We start from the raw sequence: 23,686 nt of genomic DNA, 5'->3' as shown, positions 1-23,686 counted from the left end.
TGTATCATGTCTTCTTGATCCATATTCACTTTTTTACACTTAAAAAAAAAACTAGAATAAAACCCCAATAGTAGCATCATTCATAATAGCCTAAATGTGGAAACAACCCAAATGCCACCAGCTCACGAATGGATGGTGGAACGTCCATATGACGGAGCATTCTTCAGCAAAGAATAAAAAGGAATGAAGTGCAGATAAATGCTACCAAGTGGATGAACTTTGAAAACATTGTGCTGAGCAGAAATCAGCCCCAAAAGGTCACATATGATATGATTCCGTTTATGTGAACTGCCTGCAATGGGCCAGTCTACAGACACAGTTGCTGGTCACCAGGGGCTGGAAGGTCGGGGGTAATGGGAAGTGACCGTGAAAGGGCACGGGGTCTCTTTTGGAGTGACGGGAATGTTCTGAATTCAGTTGTGGTGACAGCTGCACAAATCTGAGAGCGCTAAAGCCCCGGAAATGTGCACTTTCAGTGCTCGAACTCTATGCCGTGTGAATTATATCTCAATAAAGCTGTCATTGAAATAAATAAAGACAAACCCGACTCTTTGATTCCGGCCTTGTTGGGGTGACTGTTATCAATTGATCTACAGCGTCTGGAATGTCTGACAAACAGATTTTTCTCATACTTTATACAGTTAACACAGCACTACTCACGGGCACCTGGAAAGCAGGCAGGTCCCTCCTCACCAGGGGTGAGAGCTCTGCAAATGAACCACAGGACGGTTCAGTGAAGCAGGTAATGGGTCGTCTGGAGCACCAGAACCTCTGGGGAGCGCGTGTGGTTACCCATATGGGCTGGCTCATTACGGCTGCCAGGGGCGGTGGTGTAGGTGCCCGTGAGAACCGGAAGGCAAGGCTCTGCACAGGACACACACGTCTCCACCACACGCGCCGCAAGCCTGCGTGGCCGCGGCCTCCACGTGCACCCGCTGTGCCCAGCATACGCACTGTCCGGGGTGGGGGGCAGCGAGCGGTCAGGACGTCCTCTGTCCCCTCCCCCCGTCTATCCTCTCCGGCCACATCATTTAAGCAGGTACACACGATCTACGGGGCCTGACGGTTCGTGGGTTTGTTTCCATGGCCCCATCCTTGGCCAGAAGTTGGTGCTGGCCTCTCAGGACCTTCCAGGCAGGAATATTTTCCTGAAAGAGCTCCTCGGGGGGTTTCTGGCGGCAGCCCCTCCCCAGCAGACAGCAGACCGGGCCTCTCAGGGCTGGGAGTTCCCTGCACTCGTGGAGGAAACGCGCCAGCACCTCTGGAGATGGGACAGAAGGACCTGCCCACGAGCTTCTGAAATAACTTGGACTCAGGATCGTGGCCAATGTCGGCCGTCGGCTTTGCTGCCACCAACACAGGTTCCCAGGACAGGCGCCCTGGGCCATCCCAAACCCAGGCTTTCTCTCTCTCCTTCCATGATTCCCGGGCTCTGGCCTGACCCCAAGTGAGCCCAGAGCTCTGAAAAACCGAATCCCCGCTGGAAAACCAAAAGGCACCCGTGACACACTCGAAGCGCAGCGAGCTGGCCCAGGCCCCCAGCCGTCAGGCCTCACTAAGACAAACAAGAAGGTTCTGCAGCTGTGCGTCCATTAGGGTTCCAGCCACTTCCCAACAGCACTCAGGTCAGTGGGCTGTACGGGCTCTAAAACTCAGGAGGCAAGCCTCCCCCCGGCCCCCCCTCTCCTCTGTCACACGTGCCAACCATCTGCCATCAGCCACCCCACGCATTTGGAGAACTCACTTTAGCTCATGCACCTTTGGTCCATACAGAGAAGGACACAATTAGCAACGTGAGGTTTCAAAGCAATAGATCCACCATCATCTTCTACAAACGGTGGTCTGACCTCCCCCGGGCGGCCACCCCCAGGCGGGAACTGAGAGCCAAGCAGAGGCTCAAGCCCCACGCCCAAGGGGGTGCCCGGCTGGCTCCTTGGCCTGCAGCCCGAGGGGGCTCGGTCCAGGCTCGTCACCACCGGAGGGACAGGAGCGAGAAGAGGTAGAGGCCTTGGCCTCATGGACGCGGGTCTGAGTCCCAGCTCGGCCATCACTGTGGGTATGATGCTGCTGGGTCAAGCCCACAGGCTGCTTCTCTGTAACCAGGGACGGGAAGAATAAAAGGGCAGCCTCGAGCACCCAGGTGAGGGACAGCACCCGCGATGGTTCCGTCTTTCCCTGGGAGAGAACGACTTCTAGAAAGGACCCCAGAGCCACCGCTTCTACCCCGGGGGATGGCGGGCGAGTGGAGGGGAGGCCGCGCTCCTGGTCCCGTGTGGCCTGACGGGCTGCCCGTCTCCGTGCAGCTGGCAGGAAGCTCTGGTCCTCACCCTCCCTCCATCTACACTGGCAGCAATTCGATGCCTGGAGCAGAGGCGACGTGGAAAGGAGTCACAGGACGTGGGGAGAGGATACACGGCACCAAGGGCAGTGCTGGGAGACACGGCCGCCCCGACACAAGGGTCAACCAGCAACGTCGGTCCAGAGGCATGGGAGGCCCTGGTGTGAGAGGCAAAGTCGGCGGACCCTCGGGAAACGTCGGTCCAGAGGCATGGGAGGCCCTGGTGTGAGAGGCAAAGTCGGCGGACCCTCGGGAATTCAGAGCTCAGCAGAGGCAGTACCAAAATAAGAGCCACCGAAACAGTCACAACCCAGACGCTGGCACCAAACTGCCCCGTCCTCTGATCCGCTTGTCCGTCAGCTTCTCTAACCCCCCAACCACCCGGAAAGGGGGGCACCCGCTCCGCAGGGAGCAGCCTCACAACAGTCCCTGCTGGCTGACCACCCAGGACGAGTGACCATCGGGCTGGCCGACCATCCAGGATGCTGACCATCCAGGATGCTGACTGTCGGGGCAGCACCTGCGCAAGGACAGCTGCAGGCGTTGAGGCTTCTCAGCACTCTCCCAAGTCAGGCTCTCTTTCCCTGATGCCCAAATGCCCCTCCGCTCACATCCGAGGACTCAGCGCCACAGACGCCAGCCTCACAGGAGCTGCTGTCCGTCTACTCACGTCGCTTAGACTGGCTATCAAGCGGTCACCTCTCTGGTTCTGAAAACCTCACTCTAAAGAAGCTGGTTTATTTCAGGATTTCAAACGTTTCATAGAGTCTTTCCCCTGCTCTTTTGTACCCTAATATATCAGCAAGCATAGAAATAAAGTTACTACAGGCAGCTGGCCTAAATTACTCTTCCAGCCTCTCTGTGAACGCTTTCTGCGGGTTGCAGAATATGCATATTTTCTGCGCTCCACATTTGGCTGATAGATGTTGCTGTGGGCACTGGGTAGTATGGTTAAAAATGTTTCTCTTTCATTTCTGAGTCTTTAATTTTATGTTTGAGCTCAGCATAAAAATAGCTTATAATTGCTTTTTGACAGTAATAAGCCTAAGATTGTGACTCAAAATTTTGAGATATTATGTTCTTTTGTAATTGTATTCAATGAAAATATAGTTCAATATGGAACTTAAAAAAAATTCCAGCTTGTGCAGTGCCTAGATTCCACTGACACCATTAAAGTTCCAGAGAGAGCTGGCACCTCAAGAGGATGGATCAGGGTCCACACTTACTCTCCAACGGAGCCCATTTCCACCAAGAGAAAGGCCGTCCCCTTGCAGAAGCTGCAATGGATAAAGGAGAACATTTAGAACCTTCCACCACCCTTCCTGACGCCCAGCCTGCGTTGCACCTGCGGCATCACAGAGCCAGCAGCAGCAAGGACTCTAAGTCTTACTTCCTCTAAAGGACAAACTGACTGGAAAGTTCGCGTATTGCATGAAAGTGTACAATGTAAATAAAATAAAGTTAGAATGTAAAAGCCAAAAGTATGCAGTGCTTTCCACGCATGAATTAAGACTGATATGGCTCTCAGAAGCAAAGACATTACCCAGAGATGGTGTGAGGTACACAAACCAAACAGAATAGTCTAGGAATATGAGAGCAAAATCTATCATGAAGTCCCATAAACATCAATTCTGCATAGACTTTTCATTTCTTCTTTGGTTTGTCAAGTTTCTTCCATAAAACACAGGTGCACAAGTGTCCCCCCTTTACATTTCAGTGAACAGCCGTGGTGGGAGGTGGTGGGGAACGGGATCTAGGAAGCCACCAGAATTTAGAAACTGCCGCTCTCATATTTATTAAATTCACATCATGGCCATTGTTCTCAGGAGCAAGATATAACATGGAATCGTTTTCAGATACATAGACTATCATCTGATAGTTAGGAAAGAGAGGTGGTGTTAATAGCTAAAGTCCACAAGAATAAAGCCTTTAACTGAATAATGTTTTTCAAGGCCAGCGTCTCTGCTGTAACGGTTAGGTTCTCTGCACACAGACAGCTCAGAACCTCAGGATCTGTGCCCCCGTTTCAGACCAAACAAGCAGGGCTCTGCCACTTTCATCACAAACTGAACAGAGCAACCAAAAGTCTCCTTTCTAAGCTTCAAAAAGCAATGGAGTGATTTTTTTCATGCTCAACATAGGAAACAGTTAATGAGAAACCATTCATTTCCAATAAATTACACATTTTTAAACACTGGGAGTATATGAAACGAGACAATACTGGCAAAGAACAGAACACATGAGGCGGCACCCGGTGGCATCTGTGGTGAGGATGGTGGTGACAATGATACCCATCTCAGGGCTGGTGGAGACCTCAGGACATGGTCAAGCCTGGTGTCTCTGTCTGGGGTCTCCGTTCACAGGCAGATGCCCTGGAATTCGGGCATTTCTGCATTTCTTACATCACTAATGTCAGCAGCAATGCAATTTGAGGTTCCAGCTACTCTCCTTTTTTTTTTTTTTTTTTTTTTGGCCATGCCGCATGGCTTACGGGATCTTAGTTCCCCAACCAGGGATCAAACCTGCAGTGGAAGCACAGAGTCCTAACCAGTGGACCACCAGGGAATTCCCTCTCCTGGTTTCTTCTTTAAAAGTTTGTTTGGTTTTTTTTACTCATTATATTAGGTAATGCTAGTTGCCATTTAAAAACTAACCCATCTTCATAAATATAACTTTCTCTAACGTGCCAAATATCATCAACCTCTTTAGGTATTCAGAGTTTGCCCAGAATTTTTTTCAATAACAAGAAAACACTTTTTTTTTTTACTACAACGAACAATATTGAGTTGTAGTAACTGTCTGCCCTGAACAGTTTTGTCTGTCTCACCGGCACGCACGTCCCCCCTCCCAGGGACGCATCACCCGTGCTCTGTCTGGGGTGCAGCTGTTCTGGACTCAAACACACAGCAGAGAAATGAGGCTAATTATGTAACAAGGGAATCACTCAAACTTTTATAAACAGTAATATAGACACAACTTCCATTTCTTTGAAAGTTGAGCAGGAAATGACAATTCTGTTCATACCAGTACCAAATGTTCACTTTTACACGGGGGTTTTACAGTGTAGAGGATTGCAAATCTAATGCCATATTCGTGCTGCAAATTACTCTCCTTGGCAGCGAAATATCACCGCAATTAAACCTGCAGTGAAGTGTTACACAAAAGCCCTGCTTCCAGCAGAACCCTGAGGCTCCTCGGACGCCAGGCAGTGAGGGCTGAGCCATCAATTCCATCATTCACTTTTATTCCCTGCTCAACAGTCCTCTATAGTTTGTTCTTGACTTTCTGCAGCATGGGTTTGCATTCCCCAGGGCCGGGTCCACTGTAGAGAACCCAGGTATTCCCCGCCCCCAGCCCTTGATTTCCATGATCCGTTAGGTATACACACCTCTTCCAGCACCTACGCACCTGGCCAGGTACATTTCATCACTTTCCAACTCTAGGAAGCAGGTGATTTCAGGTCTTAGAACTATGTTCCCAATTCCTTTACCGTTAGATCAGGAAGCCAGTCACCCGGCACCTCCTGAGGGCTCTGTGTTAGGCACAAGAACATAAGACAGACAGACGCATTCTCCGGTCTCGGGAAACGTACCTTCTAGTGAGGATGAGTGACGTCAACCCAAAGAGCAAGTGTGCTGAGTCCCCTGTGGGCGAAGAGCGGAGGGAAGCGTCAGAGGGCACAGACGGGTCAGCAAGCACACACACCACGTGGGCAGAGCTGGGACAGGCCGCGGTGTCGGCTCTCGGAAAACTCGCTCGTCTGCTCACGGAGGGTCTGGCGCCCTGTGAGATCCGGCTGAGAAAGGACCCTTGCAGCAAATACTGGGTCCTGCCTGCTTTGTTCCACCCCGGTGCCCAATCCAGGACCCTGACGGGCATCCTGGCTTCCGGCCTTCCTCTGGGTTCCACCTCCAATCAGCCTCACCCCTCCGTTCTCTCCCAGGATAGCCTCCACCTGCACGCTCTCCCCGACTGAGCGCCGTCGCCTGGACAGCTGCCTCGGTCTGAAGCTGCCCTTTCCCCACCATTCTTGCCCTCTGATCTACCTTCCAGCCATATGGGCTATTCTAGAACACGAATATCCCGTCACCCTCCCCGCTCAAAACCTTTCCGAGGCTCAAGATGACTCCAAATGACTCCAAGGCACACCTGCTTCTCCGGCTCCTGACTCACCTGGCAAGTGCGTCTCACGCCCACGTAAAGCGACTCTCGCCCAGGGTCTCCCTGGTCCCCGTGCCTGTTGCCCCACTGCTCTGCTATTAGAGGTGGGCACATCCAGGTGTGGTGGTCAGAGAGCAGCTCCAAACTCAGACTGCCTGTGTTCACAGGCTCCAGCCTGGCTAGTGAGTGACCGTGGACAGGCACACGGCCTCGAGTGCCAGGGGGCATCCATCCTGGACCAACTGGGCAACAATCGATGTGGATGACCATCACTGATGCATAAGATAATGTCCGTGTGCGGCTGTCAAACGCAACCACCCCTGAGGGAGGGAGCAGGTAGAGCTACGGCTCCCACAGGAGGGTAAGCACGGTGGGCATCTGGCATAGGGCACCTGGGGCCTAACGCACCCAAGAAACTGGGCCACTTCAAACCCAAACGCCCCATTATCCCAGGACCTGCAGCCTACCACGCCCCACGACCTGAGCCCCAGCAGGGCGGACACGGCCCCTGGGAGCGACAGCCCTGGAGGAGCCGACCGCGGGCACCGCTGGGCTGTGAGGGCTGCCGTGCGTGCGTGTGAGGGTGTGTCCTTTCTCTTCTTCTTTTTCTTCTTCATTTCTCTTGTTTGTTTTTGAGAGAGAGAGAGCAATAAAGAGAAACTTCTCCAAAATGGCAGTAACTTGTTGCCCTCCTGTATCTATCAGATGCTGAATTCCCACGATAGCTTATGAGATTTAAATACAGGTCCAAACACCAGGTCTGCATCTGTGCCAGAGGGAAGTTCAAGGCCAGAGGGTAACCAGAGCTTGAGAATCCTATACTTGGTTCCTAAACTTGCAAATATATAATATGGTATAAGAAGGAATGAACAAAGAGATAAGAAATCTTCTGAGGTTCTCAGCAGCGAATTCAAACTCAAACCAGAAGCCACAAACTCAGCCCCAGGACTGAGCTGGAAGGAAACGCACAGAAGGACCCTTCGAGAGCCTTCCCAGATGCCCCAACGTCATTCCCAACGGCTCAGTAAGAATCAGCTGTGGCCTGCGAAAGGGACTAAGAGTCATGAGGGATCTTGGCTCCAGTAGCCCAGTGGGGGACCCCAGAGTGTCCTGTCCACTGAAATACCATTTCACATCACGCTCTGCACTTACAAACGGGGAGGTAAAAATTTAAAGGATCCTTTTAAATTCTCGAGACTCTACAATTTAAACCCTGGGAAAAATAAAGGGACGTGAGAAGGGCTCCTAAGGGTGAGGACGACACAGCAAACTCAGAACAAACCCCTTCACTGACCCACGTCCCAAGCTGGGGGCAGGCTCACCCATGTCACTGTGAGCTGTGTGTTCTGGAAAGAAAGGGCAAGCGTGGGGATGAACAGCACACGCCGTGAAATTTCAGGATGACGCACATGAGTGAGACATAAAACAGACTCGGAAGGTTTAGCCAGAAGTCGGGAAAGCATAGTGCGAACCAATACACTGGGCAGACCCGATTTAAAGTATAAAAACGGGGGCTTCCCTGGTGGCGCAGTGGTTAAGAATCCGCCTGCCAATGCGGGGGACACGGGTTCGAGCCCTGGTCCGGGAAGATCCCACATGCCGCGGAGCAACTAAGCCCGTGAGCCACAACTACTGAGCCTGTGCTCCAGAGCCCGCGAGCCACAACTACTGAGCCCGCGAGCCACACCTACTGAAGCCCTCGTGCCTAGAGCCTGTGCTCTGCAACAAGAAAAGCCACCGTGATGAGAAGCCTGCGCACCGCGATGAAGAGTAGCCCCTGCTCGCCGCAACTAGAGAAAGCCCGCACGCAGCAACGAAGACCCAACTCAGCCAAAAATAAATAAATTTTAAAAATAAAAAAAAATATAAAAATGGAACGAATACAGCTAAGAAAACGGGGCGAATGCTGCTAAGGGAACACGGGCGTTGGAGGCCGTGCAGCCCAGACGTCGCTCGGCGTCAGCCGCCGTGAGGAGGGGAGGGATGTCCTGTCTGTTGCAACCTGTCTCACCGACATCTGGATATCATCGTTCAGTTTGGGAACAAATCAAAGGAAGGAAAACTAAACTTCAGCAGGTTTGACATATTGATGTCAATTTGGTTTAAAAAAAGCTTGAGAGAGAAACAGGAATGGCTTAGTAAGTAACAACTAGAAAAGTTGTATTATCACAGTATCAATGAATCTCTAAAGCAAAAACCCCAACCAAATAAAAAGGCTCAGAGGCTGTCACCAGAAGTTTAATAGTATGGCTAGGATGAAATGGAACCCCAAAGTCGGCACCAAATATCAGAAACTTTTCCTTGAGAAAGACTAGTAGTCTGTTTAATTGTCTTTGGCAGGAAAAGAAAGAAGCCTCATCATCTGCAGGAGTTTTCAAAGTGGGCCAAATAAAACCCTAAAAATAGGCTCTGGAAGAATCCAGCACGTGAGCCTGAGGGACGGAGCCGATGACCTACAGTCCTTTCCCACTGTTACTGGCTCTGCTCCTGCAGCTTCAGGGTACCCCACGCTTATGTACCAAGGGTGGAAAATTGCGCTTAAGGATACAACATAGTGGATCTGGGAGGGCATCCTATTTAAAGGAGAGATTTTTTTTCCCATCTCTTCGTTTTTTGTACCTGATGTGTGCTTTCAAGGTGCTTCTGAGATGGTAATAAAATATTTGATGAGTATATCTGTAGTTGGTCTACAATTAGACATCCAGATAACATGGAATTCCAAAACAAATACAAATTCTAATCATTTTTTTAATTTAAATTTCCCTTAATTCCTGCGACAATTTTGAATCTTCTCCACAGACTACTGGGTTTTATGATATGACACTGAGTTTAAAAGATAGTTTCCATACTAAACAGTACAAGAAATATATTTTGGTAACATGCACAAACATTTCATAGTCTCAACATCACTCAGTTGCATGTGATAAAGCTGAAATTGTATTGATGTCTCAGATATATTGTAACACACATATGAAAACAGATCTAGAACATACATAATAAATCCGGTTTTTAAAGTTTTTTTTTTTTTTTAATCATTGTTAGACTGCTTTCCAGGAATTTGAATCTTTTCCACTTCAGCAGAAGTTACTCGTCAGGAAATCCAGCTGAAGCTACAACCCCCTGGATGGACAGGCTTCTGAGACGGTGATGTTTCACACCAGCTCTTTGCGTGCCCACATCCTTACACTGGATTTTAAATCGGTTTAAAAACATATGAGTAGATAACTATGCAGTTGGATTTAGTTGGGGGTCATATTAAAAATTTGCATGTACTGAAACAAAAAGATGTCTTTGGTTAAAAAAAATTTTAAGGAAACAAACAAATAGTATTATATGTCATAACCCTATTTTTTTAAAGTGTGAATGTTGAATGCATAGGGTAAAAAGTCCAAAAAGAAACACATCAAAATGTTAGCAGTGTTATCTTTAGATTGCAGTATTTATCTGTGTATCTTTATAGCTTTACAACTAGGAAGTCTGAAACCTTTAGGTTCACATGCGAGGCCCTGGATGAAGCCCTCCTTTGCAGCGTCTCACCTACCCTTGTCCCCCTGGAATCCTCCACGGAGCTCTTTCCCTCTTAGAAGCGCCTATCAGCCATTCACCTTCCTGCAGAACATCCCAGAACTCATGGGAGAATCTAGAGGGCAGCAAAAATAGCACCTCTGTGCTTGCCCCTTTAAAAAAAACCCATCGTTTCTACGGCTCTGCTCACCAGAGACCACAGGAGAAGGCGGGTGGTGTCATCAGGGCCCCAGGCACAGGCGTGGCAGCTGCATCCGCGGTCGGACAACTGCTGGAAGGACAGCCCCGGGCGTCCAGCTGGCTCCCGCGGGCCCCAGCCGTGTCAGCGCCACCTCGCGTTCTCACTCCTTCTTTTAACCCTCCACGCCCGCCCCGCGGAGCTTCATGACGTGCGGGTGCTTGACGGATCGAGTGAGCGTACTGAAGCACCCCTCACGTCGGAGAACCCGTGGAGCATCTGGACGGGAGGGCCACCTGCACCCACGACGGGCTGCCGGCCACCCCTCGCTCCACCCAGACACACAACGGGGGCGCAGGGGGCAATGAGACGCAGTAGGTAGTGCAAATCCGTGATGGCGCCAGGCGACAGGAAGCCCCGCGAGGATGGTGGCTTGGAGCAGGACAGGGCGGGACCGGCAACCCTGGAGCAGCCCGGAGGCGGCCTCCACCCAGCCCTTCCTTCCCCGACACCAGCCCGGACCGTTGGTGACCAGGACGCTGGGCTGCGGTGGGCACGGCTGGCGGGGGCAGGAGCACCCCTCCCCGAGGACCCCCTCCTGCCACGTGCACTGGGCAGTCACATCAGAGAGTGGCTGTCCCTGGGTAGGAGCGTGTGGGCAGAGGGTCTAGGAAGGCCTGGTGCCGCCCCACCCTGGGATCCCCTCACCTCAAGTCACCGGGAGGAGGTCTGCCTTGTTTCCCACCCAGAGCGCGTCCACTCCCAAGCGACCAGAAGGTGAGTTCACAAGACGTCGGAGGTGCTCCAGGACTAAGGAAGACAGACAGTAAATAACAAAAAGGAGAAATACATGAGAAGTAGAAGGAATGAAACCGGCAAGAAGAACTTAGAAGAAGCACAATCGTTCCCTTCAAAGAACCAAGGGAGATGTTAGGAGGATGAGAAAGAGTAAAGATCAAGATCCTGACCCCAGAGAGGGCAGGCGTCACATCCCTGTCAAAGTAAAGAGCTCACTGAAGGGGCGGAAGAGCCAGTGGGGAACCAAGGGGCGTCCCCAGGGGACCCGGCCATGCACCTCCCAGCAGAGGCATCCGAGGGGCCCAGCCCCAGGGGGCGGAGGGGAGAGAGAATGACCAAGACAGCCCAGAGTCGGGATACAAGTCCTCAAACTAAAAGGGTGTGTGAAGCACAAATGGGAAAGATGAGGGGAAATCTGCCCTTACCTCCACAGTGAACCAGGACCGTTTGCAGAAAGACCCCAGGACCACAAGCGGGGAGGCCAAGCCCCCTTCCCACCCCAGTCCCACAGCCGGTGACCTTCTGTCTGACGACCCTGCAGGCAGGCAGGACTGGCCTCGGGACCAAGAGACCCTGTGTCGGAAAGTGCTTGGAGTTTTGGAGATGAAATGAGAGGTAAATGCAAAACAAAGTGTTTACTAAATCAGAGCCATTTCGGAAAAACATTCACTGCTGGTATATCAGCCTGTATTTCATCATCTGCCCAGAGTATGTGTTTCCAGTAGAAACAAAATTCTACTTTAACATTACCTTTGAAATTAAAGTTTCCAGAGTCTTACCATGAAATTTATGTCAAATTAATTTCTGGGACTCAATGAAGCTTAAAATGAATTCATAATGAGGTGCATTTAAGAGATGTATATAGGGGTTTGGAAGGGCTGATCAAAGAGGTCCCCTTCCTGCCATTAACTCTAATTTCTTGATTATGACACATTTTATCCAGCACACAACACATAATCTAAGAAATGATATGCTTTTACAATTCCTGTATAAGCAGAATGTGTGACCAAATGGAAGTTGAATATTGCTACATTATTATTATCATTATTAGTTAATTGAGTATCGACAAGGTGCACACTTATATGAGATACAATGAAGAGATAGTTCCTGTGCTGGAGATTTATATTTTAATTTAGACATACTTATAATTCCAATATAACACGTACAACCTGAGAAAATGATTGTCTCAAAAGTGCAAGATTTCCTGAAATATGTGCTTACAATCGTCACGCTTCCAACTAGATGTCGACAGAGAGTTATATTTAAGAAATTCTGCTTTCGAATAAAATAAGGTATTTTCTAATATTCACATGTAAATATTAAAAACTTTAAAAGCATATCTTAAATAAATTCAGCTTCTTCAGAAAATGAAATGTGGAGTGCTATAAAGATAGTGGAAAATGTGCACAATTTCTGAATCCACTTCTCATGCATTGGATACTTTGATTTCATGATTACTCCATTTAAGCTGAGAAGCTAAAAATGGAATACATTGTTTAATTTAGTTCAGACACAGTATCCTAATGATATATACAAGATTTATATCACTGTGTATTCCACCTTCCTAAACAACACACATTCAAGCAGAAACAGACAAACGACAGCATTTGTGGCCTGAGCATCGTTACATAGACCATTTCATTCCATCACCATCTGGAGAAAATACCCAGAGACGACAGTTCCCAACTACTCCAGGACACAGACGGCAGGAATCACCCGGCTCTAAGCTGCTCCCTGAAACAAACCCTCCCCAACCGGAACTGACTGGGCAACCCCTCAGGTTGTCAGGTGGCACCCCTGCCTTCGGCCCCCAGAAACAGGGTGTAGGAAACAAGGAGCCCGTGTGTCGCTCTTTCAAAGACTTGTGGGTAAGAACCACATATTCCACAAGAAGCACAACGTCCTCTCTGCCAGGAATGACGTACTTTTCCTTCCAACATCGGGACTGTGCTTTCACAGAACGATTGTTATTTTGTCAATCATATAACAGTGGGATGTTACTCACATTCATATATTTACACACACAGATGCAATGTTGCTCATATAAATAAAAAAGAGAATTAGATAATCATCTAATCATACAGAAAATTCACAAGATAGACGTGAGTCCTGAGAGTGACCACCTATCACCTGTGTTGAGCACCGGGAAGTCACAGCCAGCTGCCCAGGGCCCTGGACGTGTGGACCCCCTGGCCTCCCCTCCCCACCTCCCCACACCCTCCAGCCCTGCCTTCTCTGCCCCTTGGACTGACATTGTCTCTTTCTCTGATGTTTTGTTCTTTTAGCGAAAACCTGGAACAAGTCATGATATAAATACGTGTAAAATTAGCTAAATAAAACCTTAAACACTCGTTTCATCTCTACCATGAACATAAAACCTGCTGAATTTTTTGATTAACTAGAGAAATCATATCTTCATTTCCATCCTTCAAAATTTGCAAAATCTAAATTAATAAATATTTTATTAGATGTCTATAAAACATATCAACTCACTTTATTAACTGTTCAACTGGGTATTCATAAAACTTTCATTGCTTCTGAGAACAATTTATACATTGGTTGGATATTCTCACCTCCCAGAATTCCTGAATATGCACCAGCATTGCCAAGAAACCGGGCCAATTATCATTTAACCAGGTACCACATTTTGAAAAATGATTGGCCATTACATATTTACAAATTAAAACATCATTGTTTCTGGGCACCAGAACATGACACTGGAAAAAAAAAAAAAGCCATGGCTCACTGAGATATAACACCCGTGAAATCGGCAAATCAGGGCATAAAATATTTACATGCCTACCAGTTGCCATGAAATAACTATCTGGACAGTTCCTCCTGACTCTCCCCTGCTGCCCCAGGTCATCCTGGTACTAACCCAGGACTCCTGTTCTGCCCCAGGCCCTCCTGTTCTGCCCCTGGTCTGCATGATATGGAACTGAGGCTTGGAATTGGTGGCAAAGGAAAGCCTCATTTTGAACAATTCTTTTCTGCTGCAACAAGACATATCTGCCCCCAACATTCTTAAAACAAAAGCCAGTAAAAATATGCTTCCAAAAAAATCCTGCAACCATAATAGATAACAACAAAAATTGGCTGGAAAAATGTTTTGTGATACATCCAAATCTTCAGAGTTTGGGGTTTTTTTTTTCATCCAGCAATGGAAACTGCTTAAACTACTCTTCATCTCCAGAAGCATTAATCCTCTCTACCCGCTCCATGTGAAGAGAAGAGAAGTGAAGAGCTGTGAAGGGGACATTTCCAGGTACAAAGCAAGACTGCAGACGCTGACTGTGAGCCAGGCTGGGACCTGGGACCAGGGACCCTCTGCTGCAGTGCTTGCACCTGGACAAACATGAGGGACTAAAAATAACTGCATGAACAATAAGACACAAAAAGGCCAAAACCCAACTGCCACTTCCGAGGTGCTGGGGGCAAAAGCAGGGTCCTGCGCACGATCCCTGCACACGGCACCACCAGGGGGTGGGCAGACCGCCTAAGCCAGCCCTCCAGCCCCACCCTCACGCCATTTAAGGGACCAGCCTGCACCCCCTCGGGGAGCAGCAAGGGCACCTGCTACGTGGTCTCGCTGCCCCCTGCTGCAGCAGGAGCCCCAGTAAAGCCCTGCCTGAATTCCTCATCTGGCCTCTTATCAATTTCTATTGATGAAAGAGTCCAAGGACCCAGGTGGGTAACAAGAGCCCCCTCCTGCCACCCCACACCTCTGCCCTCGTGGGAATATAGCAGGTCAGCCGTGTACACACCACAGAGAAGTGGTCGGCCAGCAGTTCACACCAAGAACTGCTCCCAGGGACACGCTGATTCCCTAATTTAGTGCGTGGTTTCCCATGAAGGCTCCTGTGGTCTCAATGCTGTGTCCCCCCCGAACTCAGATGCTGAAGTCCTAACCCCCAGAGGTGCCGCTGATGGGAGGGGGGCCTTGGGGAGGATGGAGCCTCACAGTGGGATCAGTGTCCTTACCAAAGACACCCAGAGAGACCCTCACTCACCCCTTGTCCATGTGAGGGAAGGACGGGGACCCTGAGCCCCAGAAGAGGGTCCTCACGGACCGGGCGGGCGTCCTTATCTCAGGCTCCGGCCTCCAGAGCTGGGAGCAGGACACGCCTGTCGTTGCTAAGCCCCTATCTGCGCTGTTGCATCACCGCAGCCTGAACTGAGACTGACGGTGGCCAAAGCTCTTCCATCCAAGATCCCAAACTTGTGTTTTCATTTCATGTTAAAATTTGAAAACCTGCGGGACAGTCGGCCCTAAATCTGCTGTTGACATCTCAGCAAAGTGTCCACACCACCTTCCAACGGGGAGCCCAAGAGGACAACCCACCCGCAAAGAACAAACGCGGAACAGGGAGGGGTTTGATAACGGAAGATGAGGAGGAGCACGTGGGGCCCGGGAGACGGCCCCCCAGGGACTCTGCGGCCCCCGTGTGGCCCGCCCATGGCCCTTTCCCTCCTGCCGCCAGGCAGCCCCAGGCTCGGGGTCACAGTCGTCAGGTGCCTCCGGGAGTGACTTCGGCCTTTCCCAGAGCCAGGAGCTCTGAGCCCGGCCCAGGGTGAGGGCTGTATGGCGCAGCCCTCCCGCCGGCAGCCTGGGCCACCCCGCGGCACCTCTCCCGGCTCTGCTCCTGGCCAGTGGGCGGGCACAGAGGGTTCTGGAACCTACGGCCCAGCGCGGGAGCCTCTCACAGGCCCCCCTTCGGCAAGCAGACCTCACAGCCCCACCTGTCTCCTCTCCCTGTCACAGGTGTCCCCCCCCAACGAAGCTTTTGGTGTCTTTTTCCCAGGTGACCCGGAGGACACAGATGGGGGAAACCCCTCTTCACGTTCACTGACCTCCACGGAGATTCCAAAGGCCCCTCGGTTTGGGGGGCAGACAGTGAGGAAACGCAGTGGCACCAGCGGGGCCCACGTCCGCGTCCGAGCTGGAAATCATGGCCCCTTCCCGTCACTGGTTCACACCCACGCGATAACCTGGAACTGAACTCCTGACGCTCGTTGGTACTGGGAGTTGCGGTGGCTGCTTCCCGTGCTGCAGGTCTTGTTATACGATCACTGACTAGAAGCATCTCTTACAGATACACTGTATGCATCACCTTGGTTCTCACATCTTAATGACGAACTTGTATGTCAGTACAATTTGCTTCCTTTGAACTCGTACGTATTTTATTTTGCGCATTTTAAAGCATTCTTCTGACGGGACCCACGGCTTCACCAAAGGCACAGGTGGTGGTTTCGGACTCTGCCCTGAAGCCGCCACGTTCACCTCCCCGCCGCCCAAAGGATGGTGAGGGGGAAGAGATGCTCAGGACGCCTGCACAGGACAACGTCTGCAGGAAGGCGAGTGAGGTTACGCTCCCGATTCCTCCCGAGTCGGCCCCAAGTGCGAAGGCAGAACAGACCTCCCACCAAGGCCCGTTCTCTGAGCTGGACCGGGGCTGCGGGAGCCCTCCAGGCGCTGCGCCACCTCGCCTGCCATCCCGCTGGCCCCCGGGCCTCCACCAGGTGCAGCCCCGCACTTGCGGGACCCCTCGCGCGCCCGCCCGTCCGCCCTCGGGGCCTCTCTGGGGCGACCAAACCGCCACGCCCCCGAAGGGCATCCCTGTTCAACCCCAGGACCTGCTTTCCTGCTTCAGGGTGCCCACGCTGGCCCCCGGGAGCACCAGCGCCCCCAGTTGCACCTGGCTGCCCCTCCTGAGGGCTTGCACAGCCTCACCATCATCTGCTGCCTTTGCGCAGCGGCTCTCAGCACGTCCTGGGCTCCGGCCGGAGCCACCCACAGAGGCGGCAGCTTCCAAGCCGTTCCCAGCAGGCCCCCGTGCTCTCCGGGCTGCAGCAGGCGTGCCAAGGGCACCGCCCCCCCCACCTCCTCCCCCTGCTCCGGGCCCACCCTGTCTTCCTTTGCCCAGGCTCGCTCGCCTGCCTCTGCCCCGCACCTGCTGTGCGAAGCGCCCGCGGCGCCTGGTGGGCCGGGCCCGTGCGACAGGACGGCGGCCCCAGGCAAGCAGCTACATCCGTGTGGTGCCCACGCACCCCCGACAGCCCATCTGCGCGTTCTTCCTGAATGTCAACACCACACAGCAGAGCGCGGCCCGCCGTAGGCTCGATCCCGCGGTTCAAAAATCAGCGCCTGTCCTCGTTCATGGAGATCTCCACGCGAGCCTGCCAACTTGGTCATCTCTGCAGAACTGCTGCACAGACCCAACCCCTCCCGTTAAGAGCGAAGGCGCAGAACCGTGTCAGGTAGCACCAGCCCCTCCCCAGCCTCCACGCCCACGACTGAGGGCGGGCTGTTATGGATCCGATGCCCTGTTCCGATTGTCTGTGTGGAAACTAGGTGAGGCCTTGCAGAAGGAAGCCGGTAGTTATCCCGTCACACGGCAGCGTCGGGATTTCCACACGTGCTGGAGCCAAAAGGCATCAGCTGAGATAGAGGGTGCATCCTCCAGTCACCACGGAGGCCTCTCGAACCTCCCCTCCTGTGTCTCTACCGCTGGCCCGTCAGGACCGCGGACTTGACCCCGTGGCTCAGGCAGGGCCCCCGACACCTGTCCGTCTGTGTGGCGTCCACACAGCAGCAGGAATCGGCTGTGACCACATGGAGCTCATCGCGGGGCTACCGGCCTCCCGCTCGAGGTGCACGCGGGCCTGAACTTCACCTTGGCCGTGCGAGCCCCAGCGGCAGGGCTTTTCCAGATGAATTCAAACCTGGGCCCCGGTCCCAACTCTGACCTCCGTTGCCCGGTTTCATCCCCAGCCTAGCAGACGTGTTGCAAGGCTGGGAGAGAGGCCTGCAGGGTCCAATGCACATGGGCACCCGGCAGGACACAGCTCCGTACAGCACTGGCCCCAGAGCCCGGGGCCCCTGAGCCCCTTCTCTCCAACCTGACGTGTGTCTCTGCTCTCCTCTGTCTTCCCTGAACCTGAGAGCTACGAACACAGACTCCTTGCTCTTACGCGGTGAGGAAGTGGGGCACGCGGAAAGGGAACCGGGAGTCCAGGCACACCTGCACGGAGGACTAGCGTTCATGCTGCCCCGACCCGCAGCGGTACCTGCAGTGCCGACCCGCACCCCGACCCGGTGTCCAAGACACCCCCAGTCCTCGGCACCTGCACCCGAGCAGGGGCCAGGTGGGGGGGGGGGTGCAGCCTTGTGGGACTGAGCCCTTAACTTGCGGCTCTGACTCTGATTCCCGGTAGACAGTGTCAGAACCGAGTTAAAATATAAACTGTAAAATGGGTGTTTCATCGGATCCCTGACAAGTAACTGACATTTTCTCTAACAAAATAATGTTTCAGGCTTGCATTGCAGGTGATGAGACGGAAACTGAACTATAAATGAACTGCTTATATTTCTTTTATCTCAGAGCAATTACGCCTCAAGTGCATCAAGCCAACCACCTAAACGAATCCCAGGGAACCTCGGCGTAGTCCTGAAGTCAGATACCTCCCATCCCCCCCAGAATGGTGGAGAAATTAAAGGAGAATAAGGGGTATATTTTATTTCTCCACCCTTCCCTCCAAACCCTCCCCCCCGTTAGATTTCCCATCAATGGAGAGAATTATAAATGCATTCACCTGGTCAGACACCTATTAGGTAATCTCTAAACTGAGATACACCTGGTTCTATTGGCATCTAATCCTCAATCCAGAGACGAGAGAGCTATGCTTTCCAAAACCGCTCCGATGACGCCATACAGCCGGACCTATTAGGTAATCTCTAAACTGAGATACACCTGGTTCTATTGGCATCTAATCCTCAATCCAGAGACGAGAGAGCTATGCTTCCCAAAACCGCTCCGATGACGCCATACATTCGGACCTATTAGGTAATCTCTAAACTGAGATACACCTGGTTCTATTGGCATCTAATCCTCAATCCAGAGACGAGAGAGCTACGCTTCCCAAAACTGCTCCGATGACGCCATACAGCCCGACCTATTAGGTAATCTCTAAACTGAGATACACCTGGTTCTATTGGCATCTAATCCTCAATCCAGAGACGAGAGAGCTATGCTTCCCAAAACCGCTCCGATGACGCCATACATTCGGACCTATTAGGTAATCTCTAAACTGAGATACACCTGGTTCTATTGGCATCTAATCCTCAATCCAGAGACGAGAGAGCTACGCTTCCCAAAACCGCTCCGATGACGCCATACAGCCCGACCTATTAGGTAATCTCTAAACTGAGATACACCTGGTTCTATTGGCATCTAATCCTCAATCCAGAGACGAGAGAGCTATGCTTTCCAAAACCGCTCCGATGACGCCATACAGCCGGACCTATTAGGTAATCTCTAAACTGAGATACACCTGGTTCTATTGGCATCTAATCCTCAATCCAGAGACGAGAGAGCTATGCTTTCCAAAACCGCTCCGATGACGCCATACAGCCCGACCTATTAGGTAATCTCTAAACTGAGATACACCTGGTTCTATTGGCATCTAATCCTCAATCCAGAGACGAGAGAGCTACGCTTCCCAAAACCGCTCCGATGACGCCATACAGCCCGACCTATTAGGTAATCTCTAAACTGAGATACACCTGGTTCTATTGGCATCTAATCCTCAATCCAGAGACGAGAGAGCTATGCTTTCCAAAACCGCTCCGATGACGCCATACAGCCCGACCTATTAGGTAATCTCTAAACTGAGATACACCTGGTTCTATTGGCATCTAATCCTCAATCCAGAGACGAGAGAGCTATGCTTTCCAAAACCGCTCCGATGACGCCATACAGCCCGAACGGCGCTGGCTCGGGAAAACCTGACACCCTTCTGAGGGGCGATTCTGACGCCCATTACGAAAATTAGTTTTCAGTCTGCCACGTTATTAAGTCGCTGTTCCCCGTCTGCCTCGGGAGGAGGAGACCCATAGGAGCCAAATCAAAGTTAGGCCAAGGGATTCTCAAGTTAATTTAGTTTAATTATGAGAGTTGAAAACTACTACAGTCTGCCCTGTCAGCAGACGACTGGTTAATGAATGCTTCTGGTTAAATTGTAGCTCTTTCACCAGTCGCTTTCTTTATTGCAAACTTCTCCAAAAAACTGCTGAGTCAGAACCCGCGTACGCACCTGAATCATGAACGCTGCTCACACGCGCTCACGGGGAAGCAACTGCGGGGCACTGGTTAGGGTAGGGGGGGGATGGAGGATATTTTTACACAAGAAAATTTAGATTTCACCCCTTCCCTGTTCATGAATTTGGACCACTCTCTCCACATCAAATACCGGAGACGCGTGGACGAGGCCCAGACTCCGCCGCCCGCCCCCGAATTTCTCCTTCCCCGGGAGCAGCTCAGGTGCCGTCAGACTCACCTGAGTTAGAATGTTCCTGTTCCGTCTGCGTCGCAGGCCTGGCGTCCTCGGAGTTCACCTCCTCCACGTCGGAAAATCCCGGCTGCATTCCTGCTGAGTCACATCCGGCAGAGGCCACGCCCCCGCCGAGGCCACGCCCCCGCCGAGGCCACGCCCAGCTTGTCTTGTGGACCACGTACGCATGCTCCGGGCATCCTCATCTTCAAATAATAAAACCCACAAACGTCAAAACTTCGCCCCGGGGCCCGTCCTCCTCACCCCGCTTCACCGTCCGCCCTCGGAGCAACCCTGCAGCTTACGCCCCAACTCACACACCAATTTCTCCACCAGGTTCTCTGGATTCCGCCTCCAAGAAACCCTGCTCCATCCTCATGTCCCTGGCCTCCCTGAGCCCCTGTTCTGTGGACCCTGCCATCTGTCCATCGTCCTTGGGCTCCGTGGGCTCCGTCCGGGTTCCCCTCCCAGGGCTGACGCTCCCGCGAAGACCCTTGCTGACTTCTCTTCCCTCGTCCGGACGCGGGGACCCCTGCCTCAAGCCTCAGCCCCGCCGCCCTCTGGCTTTTCCCTCCTCCGGGGACTCCTTCACTCCCAGGCTTCAGCCACTGCCCACTGATTGACGATTTTCTGATCTGCTTCCGCTGTCTCAAACACCAGCCACCCCGATGCCGTGCAGACACATGAATCTTAACACGTCCCTAACAGACATGTCACCCCCTTTCCTATAAATCTCTCCTTGCAAAGCGGTACTCGAGCTAAAAATCTGGAGTCACTCGTGCGAATTCCCTGTCCCTGACCCGCTCCCCAAATCATGCAATGACGACGTCATGTCAGTTCTCACCCTTTAATTCTCTTTCATTTCTGCCCTTCTCTCCATCACACGGCCTCTATCATCTCTCAGGTACATTAGCAGGCAGCCTCCTAAGGAAGTTCTCTGCACTATTCTTGTCCCAATCTAATCTCTGACAAAAGATCAAACACCATCCGACCACATCTCTCCTTCTGAGATCCCTCCGGGCCGTCAGGGCAAACTGATTCGCGGGCCTGCGGCTCCCAGCCTTGAACCAGGTCCCATCGAAGGAACCCTGCAGCCTTTGGGCCATTGCCCCCGGGTTCCTCAGCTTGGAATCCCCTTTCTGATTTCACCCTCCCCACTTTGTCTGCATGCCTTTCAGTGGTCCTTAAACCTCAGCTGGGGTCGCACGCCTTCCAGGAAGCAGGTTCTGCCTCTGCCCTCCGGCTGAGTTGGGGACCCTGGCCAGGAGTTGGGGACTCCAGTCCATCACCGGCATTGCACTCGGTGTGTGGAACACTGCTCTAGATTTACCTGCCTCCTTCACCAGACTCTGAACTTTGAACCCTGGATTCTTTGTGTTTCTAGCCCAAGGCTTCACGCGTGGCGCACGACAGTTGTTCAGTGAATGTCTCTTGCGTGGATGTGAGCTGGTGGGAAGCGGGTGTAGAGGTTACCTACAGCCACTTGTTTTGACTGGCAGAGACTCACAGGACCCCCTATTCTATACGTTTCTCACTTAGAGTTGACTCATCTTTAACCAGGAGATGCCTGTGCACCAGAGACAATGGGCCGAATTCGGTGCTTAGCTGATGGCTTTGTTTTGATTAAAAGCAAGCAGTTAGACAGAGACCCCACAAAGGGGGTCTCTCACAAAGGGCTGCCCTGAACACAAAACCTGCCCGAGTGAGCTTAACCGGGCACTTTGATGCTAAAACAATGAGAGTAAATCTGCAGCTTTCAAAGGGTTGCAGGACGGTCTTAAGTAATCAACTTCCAGGTCCTCAACTTGCAGTCTTACTCTTTCCTAAAATCGATCTGCTTGAGAACGAGCCTGTGTCGTGAGTTCCCGTCCCCACTTTCCTTCCGTAGCAAAGGCTTGTCACTCACTCCTCCAAATGGACTGTGGCACATGCCCGGGTGTAAAAACATCTCTGGCCAACAAAGGAACAATTGCAATATCGTTGTCAACTCTGAAAAACGTGAGTGACGCCAATGACTACATAACAAACCCTTTTGCAAGTCTGATGGTTTCCAAATCTTTGCCTTCAACAAAGTTGAAGGAGGCCCTTAACTGAGTCTGGAGGTGATAGATCACTGAAAACATCTTTTGATCGATCACCATGTGACTATTGGCATGAAGCTCAGAAAGAGTTGGAAATATTACATGTCACGGCTACAACAAAGTTTCTTCCATTTCTATGGTGAATTTACATCAACAAGTTTCTTAGAATATATATCTATAAAATCAGAAAACAGGAATAGATTTGAGGAGGAACGCTATTCCATTCTAGCAATGAGAAATATTCATCTACAAATATATAGCTAAATAGAAAAACAAGCTATCCGCATCGCATCTATAAATACACTTCTGACTACTGTGTTTAATAATTATTAAATTTATTTTAAATGATTAATACTTATTAAATTTTATAATTTATTTATTTTGTTTTGATAGACTATGTCCTTACAATAATTATACTAATAAATCCAGAAGAAATCAGTGCTTTATGAACACAAAATATTTCCAATTATTTTAATTTTAAGCCTATGGATTTGTTTTTTGCAGAGAATCATGATAAGATAAAGGAACAAAAAAATTGAAACATAATATTATATAACATTAGGGTAAATTCCTATTGGAAAGAGAAACAGAAATATAAATTTAAGGGAAAAAATAATATTTAACTTCTGGCTGTTAAAGAAGAGTCTGTTCCTTGTCTTTTTATTCTTTTATTTATTTTTTTAATAAATTTATTTATTTATTTTTGGCTGCTTTGGATCTTTGTTGCTTTCTCTTGTTGCAGTGAGCAGGGGCCTTCTCATTGCGGTGGCTTCTCTTGTTGCAGAGCACAGGCTGTAGGTGTGCGGGCTTCAGTAGTTGTGGCACGTGGGCTCAGTAGTTGTGGCTCACGGGCTCTAGAGCACAGGCTCAGTAGTTGTGGCACACGGGCTCAGTTGTTCCGCGGCATGTGGGGTCTTCCCAGACCAGGGCTCGAACCCGTGTCCCGTGCATTGGCAGGCGGATTCTTAACCACTGTGCCACCAGGGAAGCCCTGTTCCTTGTCTTTTTAGATTGATAGTAACATGTACGAAATTGCTATAGTACTTAGACTCTATGTGACTCATTTTAAGGGTATTATAGAAGTTTAATTTTTAAAGACCAGTAGATATCAATATAGTGGAAATTACATCTTTGTAACTGTTTAAACTTCTGATGAAAAGCGCAGATGTCAGCTTAAAGGTGCAAAGGGGTACATCATTTTATGATGCTCTTTAGGGACACCCAAGCGAAAAAGCTTGAGGGTTGGTTATTCTGTGCCTTCAGCAAACTGTGTCA

The 23,686-nt window shown here is 50.9% G+C and overlaps 1 long non-coding RNA gene across 1 annotated transcript in view; it reads right to left on the bottom strand.

Moving 5' to 3' along the window:
* Window positions 1–20,472, bottom strand: part of LOC309611345 — a 189,021-nt gene extending 168,549 nt beyond the window's left edge. Inside the window, exon 1 of the long non-coding RNA XR_014234468.1 lies at window positions 20,337–20,472. This is a non-coding gene — a long non-coding RNA (uncharacterized lncRNA). The remainder of the gene's footprint in view (window positions 1–20,336) is intronic.
* Between the last annotated feature and the right edge of the window lie 3,214 nt (window positions 20,473–23,686).

Source organism: Balaenoptera borealis (assembly GCF_965194805.1).
Source record: "Balaenoptera borealis genome assembly, chromosome: 14".
Taxonomy (NCBI): Eukaryota; Metazoa; Chordata; class Mammalia; order Artiodactyla; family Balaenopteridae; genus Balaenoptera; species Balaenoptera borealis.
Note: the sequence above shows the minus strand (reverse complement) of the source record. Positions and strands in the feature narration are given on the sequence as shown.